Source organism: Cnephaeus nilssonii (genome assembly GCF_951640355.1).
Source record: "Cnephaeus nilssonii genome assembly, chromosome: 5".
Classification (NCBI taxonomy): Eukaryota; Metazoa; Chordata; class Mammalia; order Chiroptera; family Vespertilionidae; genus Cnephaeus; species Cnephaeus nilssonii.
The window spans coordinates 87,262,497-87,274,089 of NC_137076.1; positions in this window are offsets into that span (position 1 = coordinate 87,262,497).

The following is an 11,593-nucleotide window of genomic DNA, read 5'->3' on the forward strand; positions in this document are numbered from 1 at the left end:
ATACTTACTGTCTGTTATATCATATCTGGGATTATTTTCTTACTGAAGAGCCACATTTCAATCTGGTGTGATTTCCCTTTGGCCTGGAGAACTTCTTTTGGTTTCCCTTGTAGCATAGGTTAGTGGATAATAAATTCTCTAGTTTACTTTTATCTGAAAATATTTTTATTTCATCTTAATTCTTGAAGGATGAAAGCTTTAACTGATGTAGAATTCCAAGTTGACAAGTTTAGCTTGGCTGTCTCCTTCTCTCTCTTTTATTTTCATCATTTTCAAGACAGAGCTTCTTTCTCCTCTGGAATCCATCATCACCAAGGAGGAGTTAGAGGTGGTTTCTAGTGTTGTTCCCTGGTGGAATGTGCCATTTCAAAATTTAATTTTATTTTTCAGCAATTTGACTATGATATACCTAGATATGGTTTTCTTTGTATTTATTTTAAATATTTTGAGATTACTGTTCTCCTTGAATCTGTAAATTTGTTCCTTCAAAGATTTTTTTCTGTTCTAGTCTCTTTATCCTTTCCTTCTCATATTCCTTATATTTTTGTTCATCCTTTTTTTATATGGCCTCACAAGCCACAAAAAATATATTACATTATTTTTAGTCTCTTTTCTCTTTTCTTTAGATTGGATTATTTCTATTGCTCTATCTCCAAGTTCATGGACTCTTCTTTCTGTAATTTCTCATCAGCTGTTAACTCAATCCAGTACATTTTTTATTTCAGACTAGTGACCTGGTGCACAGATTCGTGCACATTGAAAGGAAATTAATTAGAAGGTTGCCGGCAGGGCGGGACTGGGTGAGCTGGGCCAGACACGCCCTGGAGCCAACCTCCTGCGGTCCCTCCCCCGCATCTGTGGAATGAGCGAGATCCCTCCAGCAGGTGGGGTCCCTCAGCCTGGCCTGGGGGGATTGGGCCGAAACAGGCTCTCTGACATCCCCCAAGGGGTCCCAGAGTGCGAGAGGGCACTCCGCAAAGTTGCTGTTATATGGGGTGTGGAATGCAAACACAAGTGTGCAGTAAACCAGATTGGGGTCCGACAGTGCCCCAGCAACAACATAACCCACGGCCAAAGGTGGAATTGCATGGCCCCGCAAGAAATTGGGCTCCATCCTATCTCGTTTCATCACCCAAGAACCACCGCTGCCAAGTCTCTGCAGCTCAGCAGCTCCTGTGTTGAGTGTCTGCCCCCTGGTGGTCAGTGCGTGTCATAGCGACTGGTCAGACGGTCGGACACTTAGCCTTTTATATATATAGATGTTGTATCTTTCTGCTCTAGAATTTCCAGTCTTTAATAGTCTTTTTTTTTGAGGTTCCTTTTTTGTTTATGTATTACAACAATTATTTTACTTTGCATTTCTGAACATGGTTATAATAGCTGCTTTAAAACTTTTATCTGTTAACTCCGACATCTGGGTCATCTCAGAGTCAGTCTCCTTTGATTGCCTTTCCTCTCAAGTATGAGCCACAGTTCCCTGATTCTTTATATGCTAGTAATTTAGATTGTGTATCTAGGACACTGTGAATGAAACATTGTAATGAGCAGCCATTGAAATGCTTTAAGGAAAGAGATGCGATACTCATATCTTTGTCTCAGAAGGAAGTGTGCTGGCTACTGCATGGAGAACGGAGTGGCTGTGGAAGGCTGCTTCAGAAAATCCAGGTAAGGTGTATTATTAACAGTTACTAGAAAGATGCCAGTGCAAGTTGGAATTAAGTAGAGTAGGTTGCAATAAGAGACCCGGAAGGGACTTCGACATCGGCTGCCTATAGGGGCATCTTTTTCTGGATGATCCACTGGTACTTTTTACCCAACAGGCCAAACGGAATGCCCTTCACCAACTTCCAAAGAGAGAAATCTCAATAATGCCTGATGCTTCCTGCTTTTCACTCTCAACAGTCAACTACCTGCCAAGTCCCAGCAATTCTTCCCTTAAGATTTCCTGTTCACCTACTACCACTGGTTGCAGAGCCTTATCCTTTTTCACCTAAATGAGTAAAATAGCCTCCTACAGACACTCCTATTTCCAGTCTCAATCGTCTCTATCTGTCTTTGACTCTGCTTCGAGGCCCATCTTTTCCAAAGATCCAGTCTACTTAGGTCATTTCTATTCAACAATTTCTCAGTGCCCCTATTGGGTACAAGAGAAAATCCAAATTCCATAGCATGGCATATAATGCTCACGCCATGTGAGTCTTTCCTCTTCTTTTTCAGCAAATGCACCTCTTACCCGCTGGACAAAAAAGGAGGAAATTGTGACCAAGATCTTTGTCCTCCCTTTGCCAATAGTCTAATGAGGGAGGCAGAGACCATTTTCAACTTCATCTTCCTCTACTGCCTCCTCTGCCCTCCCTCAATTTTCTCCAACACACAGAATTATTTTGCCATTTCTAACCACTTTATTCTATTTCTTGATACCTCTGAGCCTTTGGGCATGCTGTTTACTCCTCTTTCCTTTCCTTCTTCCCTTTCTGTTAAGAAAACCTAAATCAAATTTCACTTTTGCGAACTCCCCACACCCTTGATACAATCATTTTTCTACCTATTCATTCAAATCTCAATTAAGAATCTATTTCTTGGGGAGATGTTTTTATACCAGTTCTTCTAACTTCACATCTAACTATCTGTAGCCTCTCCTGTTTCTTGTGGTAAAACTATAAAATCTTTGGGAGCAGGGAGCTGGTCTACGTCATCTTTTGTTCTGTCATCTAGCACATTGCCCAGCTCCCAGTCAACAGTCAATTGTTTATTTACTCTTTGGCATTCTTCTCATTTGCAAATGGGGAAATAAAAGTCCCGAGCTGGGAAGTGGCAAGTCTTGCGAAATGCCTTGGACCTGTTTTACGATCACTGTTTCTAAGGGGGGAGGAAGTGGTCGATATTTCTCTGACAATATATGGGAAGGCTTTGTGGAAGGGGACTAAGCGGAAGCTGGTAGAAGTGAGGGTCAGAGGTATGAAATCTGAGCAGTAGCTTAATGGCTTTTACAAGCTGAATCTATGAACACAGATTGCTCACTGGAAACCAGAGGGGCTGTAATGAAAAGAGAACTAACCTGCAAGGGCAAAACAAAAACAAACTTGGATTCCATTCATAGTGTACATCTCCCTGTGTGGCCCTGGACACGCCCCCTCCTCTCTCTGGGTACCAACTTCTAATAATAAACAACACCAATAATAATAATAATAACAACAACAATAATAACCACTTTAGAGTTATTAAACCTTTACTCTGTTCCTGCTACTGTTCTAAAGCCTTTATGTTTTACAGATGAGAAGATCTACTTTCAAAGAGTTGAAATAACTTGACCAAGGTTACATAGCTAAGTGGTGGAGACAGGATTTTTGCTCCAGATGTTGGACTTGGACCTTAACTAGAAAGGAGTTAAGACTTTAAAGGAGTTTCTGTCACAACAAACATTGGCCATTCTCAAGCTTATTACAAGACTAGAGGCCCAGTGCACGAAATTTGTGCATGGGTAGGGTCCCTAGGCCTGGCCGGCGATCAGGGCCAATTGGGGCCTTCTGGCCGCCAGCCACTGGCCAGGGCCTTCCTTCCCTAGCTTCGTTCATTCTGCGCTGACCCCTGGTGGTCAGCGCACGTCATAGTGAGTGATCGAACTCCTGGTCTTCCGGTAGAACTCTTGAGGGGACATTTTGCATATTAGGCTTTTATATAGAGATTCCTTTTCCTGTACGGTGACTTACATGCCTAGCTCCCTCCCAGCTGGAAAAAAACTCACCTGAAAAATATGGGGATTATCTCTGGTCTGCACACACATGAAAGACATGAATCGTTCGAGATTCTAGTTATGACCTGAATTAGCTGTGAAGGAAAATCATTATTTTTAAAAATAGTTTCAGCACACAGAAGTCTTATCTGCGTGGTCCTATATGTCACGCCTAGTTTCCATCTTTAAATATTATTAATCATATCAGCAATTTAGTAGAGCACCTGCACATACACTACCTTATTCAGTCAACACAGCCGCCTGTTTTCCAGGTGAGACACAGAGGCTTTGCCAGCAAGTTTCCCCAAAGCTCACAGACAATAAATGGCGATGGTGTTTGAGCTCCAAAGATCTTCTCTGCCATCTTCCCACCTCCGGAACACGGGTACGTCACAACTGCAGGTATGTCTACCTGTAATTTATGGAAACCACCGGAAATGTACTGGATTAGTGAAATGTAAATGCCTGAATTGCCCAAGTAATAAGGATCTCAATGTCGTTTGACTGACTGCTTTTTTTTTTTAAAAAAAAAAAAATTATTTTAGAGAAAGAAAGAAGGGGGGAGGGAGGGAGGGAGGGAGGGAGAGAGAGAGAGAGAGAGAGAGAGAGAGAGAGAGAGAAGGGGGGTGAGGGATAGGGAGGAGAGAGAAAGATTTGTTGTTCCACTTATTTATGCACTTATTGATTCTTGTATGTGCCCTGACCAGGGATCGAACCTGCAACCTTGGTGTACTAGTATCAGGACAACGCTCTAACCAACTGAACGACCCAGCCAGAGGGTGACTGGCTGCTTTAAAGCACATTAGAAGCCCAGTGTTAGGAAGGGCTCCAGAGGGCCATCGGGCCCACCATTCCTCTCCTCTCTTCACTGGTTCCACCCTCCAGTGTTTGGGGCGGTGGCTCAGCCTCCCACGGTGCCTCCCTTTTGCCTCTGAGCAGCTTTGAAGGTTATGAGCCCTCTTCTCCTGACTGAAATCTGCTTCCTAACATTACCACCCATGGGTCCTCGGTCAGCCTTGTGCTGTCACCCTCTAGACATCCTTCAGGTAATTGATTTCAGTCCTCATCACCCTTGATTTTTTCCATTTCCTCTTCGAACTTGTCTGGATCTCAACTTTCTCATCCAGAAAATGGGTAGATGGACTGGTTTTGTCAGACCTCCGTAAAAGTTCCTCTTGTGACTTTCCGATATTTTAAATGTCCAAATAATTGTACCCCCAAACAAGCTTGCTCACTGCCAGGAACTCTGGAAAAAAAAAAAAAAAGCGTTTCCTAACATGTTGCCCATTGTGTGTTTTCCTTCCTTCCACTTTGTTTGTGTTTTTTCGGAGATGGAGAAGATAGTCCAGAGAAGGTGGGGCCTGCTCATTGTTGACGCTGCCAGGCACTGGAGCAGGGACGGGGTCTGAAGTGGTCAGGGATGCTGAAAGCCCCGAGCAGCCCCACCCTTTCCCACCTTGGCTTCTAGCTTCGTTTCCAAATCACAGGGAGGTTTCCAGATAAAAATTCCGATTGACTGGCATTCACCCAGGGTCCCACACAGCCTCCTCTCTGGCACCGTCTCGTCGATTCCTCGTACATCTACGTGCGTCTGTGACTTCTACCACATCTCCTCTGGTGAAGGAATCAGGCCTTTCTGAAATACTTCTGAAATTTATAGAGAAGACCAAATGTTTAGGAAACCTGATTAGAGCCACATACAGACTGGAGTGTGAAACAATGGAAACAATGAAAATAATAACAAATAAGTATTTATTGAAGAGTAACTGTGTTCCAGACCCCAAGCTAAGAACTGCATGTGCTTTATGTTCTTTGATTCTCACAAGAACACTATAAGGTAAGTACTCTTTTCATCACCATTTTATAGATGATGAAACTGGACTTTAAGAGGATATGCATGTCACCTGCCCAGTGTCATACAACTGACAAATGGGGGAGCCAGAATAGCAGCCTAAGTATGTCAACTCTGGTGTCTGAACACTTCATTCCATACGAACTGCTTTATTTTTTTAAACAATATTTAAAAAATTTTTTGCACCTATGTATCACTTCTTCCATGAAGCCCTCCAGGATGCCCCCCCCCAAATCTCATTTAGAGATCTCCACTGTGTTTCATTGTATCTGTGCGTCCTTTTATGCTAGTGCTTAGCACACTGTTTAAAGCCTTTTTTACTTTCTTCCACTCTAGACGGTAAACTACTGGAAAGAAAGCAAGAGCTGAGTCTCTTTGTTTGTATTCCTTTCTCCTGGCCCATTTTCCTTCTTTTCTCAGACAGGATTTTAGGGCACTCTTGCTCTAGAGGATTGTCAACAGCTCCTGGTTTTACAGCCAAAATCAAAAGTTGCTGGATGAGGAGTTGACAAACCACACCCAGCCTAGGCATGAAGGGGATTCTTCTGAGTGTTCCCAGAGGGGATGGAAGCTCAGGCTTTGCATTAAAGAAGGAAACAGCTCAGCTGAGAGGTAGCTTCCCTGAGGTTAAGTAGTGTCGTGGTGTTTCAGGGAACTTTCTGGAGGACTGACTGCTAAATGCCTGTGGGTTATGGTCTAAGCCATGTGTTCAGGAGAGAAGCAGAGAGGGTCTCTGAGCTGAGCCTGAGCTTGGGGCAGAAAAGGGTATGAGGACCACCCCTGAGCCCATCTGGAGGACCAGTGGCATCCAGCACATGGAGCAGCCACAGCAGTAATGAGGACATGATAATGATGTGATAATGATGTGATAGTGATGGTGGGCCCTTAAGTCAGGACCAGGTCTTCCCTAGTTATACCCTTTCTGCTCCTAAGAGTCTTACACCCCCTAAGGAAGGCATTTTGTCAAGCATGACAGGTTTCATTTGCTATCAGCCTTCATGTTTGGGGGAGAGACACTCATTATACCAGAATCGGGGAGCAAACTCAGACCTGTGGCAAGCACACATGTCTATCAGTGTATGTGCATCAGAGGTTTCCAGGAGACCGTGCAGGAGACTGCTGCAGGCAGCTGCCTCAAGACAGTGAGACTGAGTCTGTTTCTATTCTGTTCATCCGTTAATTTTGTTCATTAGATTCCACTATGAGTGAAATCATGTGGTACTTGTCTTTCTCGGACTGGCTTATTTCACTTAGCATAATGTTCTCTGGGTCCACAGATAGAGAACAGACTGACAAATGTCAGAGGGGGAGGGGGGGGCTAGGGGGTGGGTGAAGGGATGAAAGCAAAAATACAAACAAACTCATAGACACAGACAACAGTTGGTGATTACCAGAGGAAAATGGGGGTGGGGGGAGGCAGAAGAGGGTAAATGGGGGATAAATAGTGATGGAAAGAGACTTGGGGTGGTGAACACACAATACAATATACAGATGATGTGTTATTATAGAGTTATACACTTGAAACCTAAATAATTTTATTAACCAATGTCATCCCAATAAACCCAATAAAAAAGAAAAAAATACATTAAATAATTACAATTTAAGAAAAAATAGTAAGACTGAGGTTCTAAGGAGAGGGGGAGATGCATTTTTCATTGGAAATCCTGTGCTGTGTCATTTGTATAATAATATAAACCATTAAGCTAATTTATGTAAATACTTGGCTCAGATTCTTAATGACTGGAATTGAATCAGTTCTATGCAGAGACCCAACTTGAGCTTAAGCTGCATTTTCTTTGGGGTTCAAGGGCTGCTTTCAGGGAGCAGGTTACCTGAAGTTTATGTACGTGGGACTTGGAGAAGTCTCCTGAGAAACGGTCCAGAGAAGGGGGAGTGTGGGATTCGGAACAATAGTGGTGATAAGAGAAATAACGAACATTTCACCCAGGCGAATACTAAACGCTACAGGGACCATCGCGTTCGAACAGACAAAACAAGCAGGTGGCATTATCTTCCCTGTGGAACCTGAGGTCTGAGAGGTTCAATACCTACCAAGTGGCAAAGCGAAGATTCCATTCCAAGCAACCAGAAGCCACGTGCCAAGTCCTGTCTACACTGGGGGAAGTGAGTAGCATAGAGTGCTGGCCTCCTCGGGCTCCTTCGGGGAGTGGGGGAAGGAGGCAAGCAGGCAAGCAGACATTCACACTAAAAGGTGCTCCTTGTGACGAAGCGTCAGGAGGCCTCTTCCTGCTGATCAGGAAGGTGAAGGCCTGTGTTTGAAGCAGGCATAAAAATCACACTCAAGAAATCAAATGGGAATTTGATACACATTGGTGTATTAGGACAACACTCTAACCAACTGAACTACCCAGCCAGGGGTTGACTGGCTGCTTGAAAACACATTAGAAGCACAACCCCTCATCTTCCCACCTCCGGAACACGGGTACATATATGGGCAGATATGGAAATTTCTTTATTTTTCTAACATAATTCAATTTTCTTTCTGAGTGTTCCTCTCCTCAAAAAATAAAAAAAAAATAGGTGCACAAATTTAATTTTCTTTTAAAACTTGGGACTTTTTTTCCCCCCACTCTGGGTACAAAATGAAGCAATGCATAATTTAAATGCCATCTCAGGACTATTCCTCACCCTGGGTTCTCCATGCCCCTTCCTCCTGCGATGGCACCTGGGGGTGGGGGTGGGGATAGCATTGGCATCATTGGTTTGGGGAGTGAGGAATATCAAAGCCGTGGGCTGGAATCCAGAACCTCACTGAGCTTTCTTGACCCCAGACGCTGGGCACCCTCCACTGGCCTCAGCTGGCTGTGACTCCCGCCACCTGGCTTGTGGGTGTGGCACTGGCATCCGCTACTGTCATCCATTGACTGCCTGTGGACTCTGATGGGGAGGTGTCTGCCATCTAGGGCGTTCTCAGCCCAGCCACAGTCCCTCTGGGCTGTCAAACCACTCAGCTCTTTCACATTCCCTCTGGGGCCCTGGGAACTCTTACTAAACTGAGGTGACCAGGGTTCCCCAACTCCCACCTCCACCCTCACCCCCAGGCACCTCCCTGGGGCATTGCTCTTCTACTGATCTGCCCTGAGGGCAGGAGAGACATGTGCCTTGCCAACTGTAACGCTCGGGCCTTCCCTGCCACTTCCCGGGACCCACCCCCTGCTCTGGTATCTCCCAAACCTCTTGAAGTGTTTCCACCTGCCTCCCTCCCTTACCTCCGGTTTATATGTACCACTCCCTGTCCTGGCCTGGCAGGAGTTTCCCTGATTTCATATTCTAATCATCCTAAATCCATGGTCAATATATAATCTATGCTGCGATTTTCCTGGCTTGGCTCAAATTTTGGCCTAGATTTGAGAAATGTATTTTTCCCTTCTCAATAAGATTGATTTTTGTTTTGTTTTGTTTTTTAAATAAATATTCCTATCAGATTATGTTTTGCTTAACTATGCGCTATAAAAACTTTAGGTACTATTAGGGGTTATTTGAAATAAAAACAACTGGCTTAGTATTTTTAAAAATATTCCCAGAAAACATTCAAAATGAGCAAAGTAGTTATTCTCAGAGATCCGAGTCATTCAAACCATCTTCCAGATTTGCTATATTTGATAAATTAAGAGAAAGGGCAGAGGTAGGCAAATTAATATTTATTGAGTATCAACAACACCTAGGCACTGTGCTAGGTGTTTGTATTCCTCACTTTCTTTAATCCTCATAATAGACCCTTTGTGTAAGTAGCATTCCCATTTTACTGAGGATGAAAACAAGTCTCAGAAGAGATTATGTAACTTCCCCAGGTGATCTGGCCAGAAGTGATGACGTCAAGATTCACACTCCATGCAGCTGGTCCCAAACCCCATTTGCTTTCCCATTTTCTCCGTAAGCAAATTATCAACCATTGAACGTTCTGTATGTGTTATTTATAGCATATGGAGAGTCTTGCAATGATCAATGGCCACGAGGTATTTATGACTGTTTTTCTAGGGAAGTAAGCATGATGTACTAACCTTAAATGTTAGTACATCGATGGCTGTACCTGTGCTTTTCAGACCTCCTGTTGGTCCTGGCCTTGAATGGTTTGCTATCTGCAGGTCTGAGCGTCACTGGTCATTCGGCGAGATTGTTTGGAACCTCTGTCCTGGTTTGACGCAGCATCTTTGTTTACCAACAAAGAACCAATGATGACATTATTGGGGAAATTAAACCTGCTGTTTGCTGAGCTGCTTTTCAATAGTTTCCAGGAGAGCATTACAGTGAAGAGGGGGCACTGTCTGTACCCACAAACATGGATTTCCTGCATGGCCCACCTCGGAGGAAAGGCTGCGAGTCACTGTTTCCAGAAAAGAATTGGGGTGGCCTGTGATGACATAGGCAAAGAGCTGGAATGATAGACAATGTGTTCTTCATGTGTGGGTGCAATCCAAAATTTAAATGCACGCCTAGTCCATAAAATGTACTTTTGAATCATTTAAGTTACACATCATATACCTGTATATATAAGTATAGATACGTGTGTGTGTGTGTGTGTGTGTGTGTGTGTGTGTGTGTGTGTGTGTTTTATGGGAGTTAGCATAGTTTAGAAAAGAACACTGAATATAATTCAGATTTAAATTCCAATACTGGATTTTCTAACAGCACACTACAAGTCACTGAACTCTGAACTTCTCTGGGCCTCAATTTTCTTAGGGATCTGATTGGATGTTTTAAATAAAAAATGTTGAGACCTCCTTTAGTGCCGGCTGATTTGTGTTAAACGTAGATATGCCGCACGCCTTTATGATAAGCTGCCATATTCAGTTCTCCCAGAACCTTCATCTGTTCCCAGTGCACCTCTGCAACACCTACTGCAGATGAAATAAAACAATGCCTCCTATAATGTTATCAGCGCCAAGAGACAGGGAGGGTGCCTGTCTTATTCCTCCCTGTCTGCACCTGGAGTGCCAGTACTAACTGGCTCGTGTTTATTTTGTTTTGTTTTTGTTTTTAATGAATTAATAGATAATAAAAGACAATGATCTATGACAAATTTTCAAGTGGCATAGGGAGCTTTTATAAAACTAGAAATGACTAAAATTAACCCAAAAAATAAAGAGATGTAAACCGACGAATGAATCAAGGCAATACTTGAGAAAAGTTTTAAAGAACTGTTATTGTTACCACAAAAAGAGAATTATTATTACAGGTAACGTTTCCTTCAAATTTTTACCCAAAATCTCCATGTTTTTAAATAACAAGAAAATGACTTTAAGTCATTATTTTATTTGGGATTATTCTCAACTGAGTCTAAGCAAATAGAATTCATCCATGTGGTAAGAGGATTATTCTCTGTGATTAAATACAGTTCATCCTGCCATTGCAAAACTGGAAAAACTCAAAGAAAACTACTCATGCGATAAACAAAAGCAGAAACCATGAAAAACGACGTGATAAAATTCTATCAGCCTTTGACAGAAAGCAGACTAGTAATAAAAGGAAAAATAAGTTGTTTTCTGTCCCCCAGGAATTCAGTGTGATTTTTACATTAAAAAGGTGTAAAGGGCTGTTATTTAACATGCAAGAGAATATTTGATAAAAATAATGAATGTTAAAACCATCCATTCTATGAGCAAATAACTTTGGAATGATGTCTGTGAGCCAGACACTCTGGTTAGTGGAGTGCCATAAGGATGTGCCCGAATTCAATAGTCATAATCACCATCGAAATCATTTTCCTAAGAACAGACATTTCTTGGGCAATCCTTACATGCTACAGCTGAAAACCTTCCATAGCAGTAGTGACCAGGAGCTCCTCGGTTTTACTGGGAAAATATATTTAAAAAACCCAAATATATATATTTATATAAATCTAGGGTCACTGGTGGCCATGTCCTTGGCCTTGTTGTTGTGGACACTGTAGTGGGCCACCCAGACGTGCCATCAAATTCAGGTCCGATACACTGACATTTACTACCCTATTGCCACCCGTGCTACCCATTGGAGCTGACAGCTGAGTC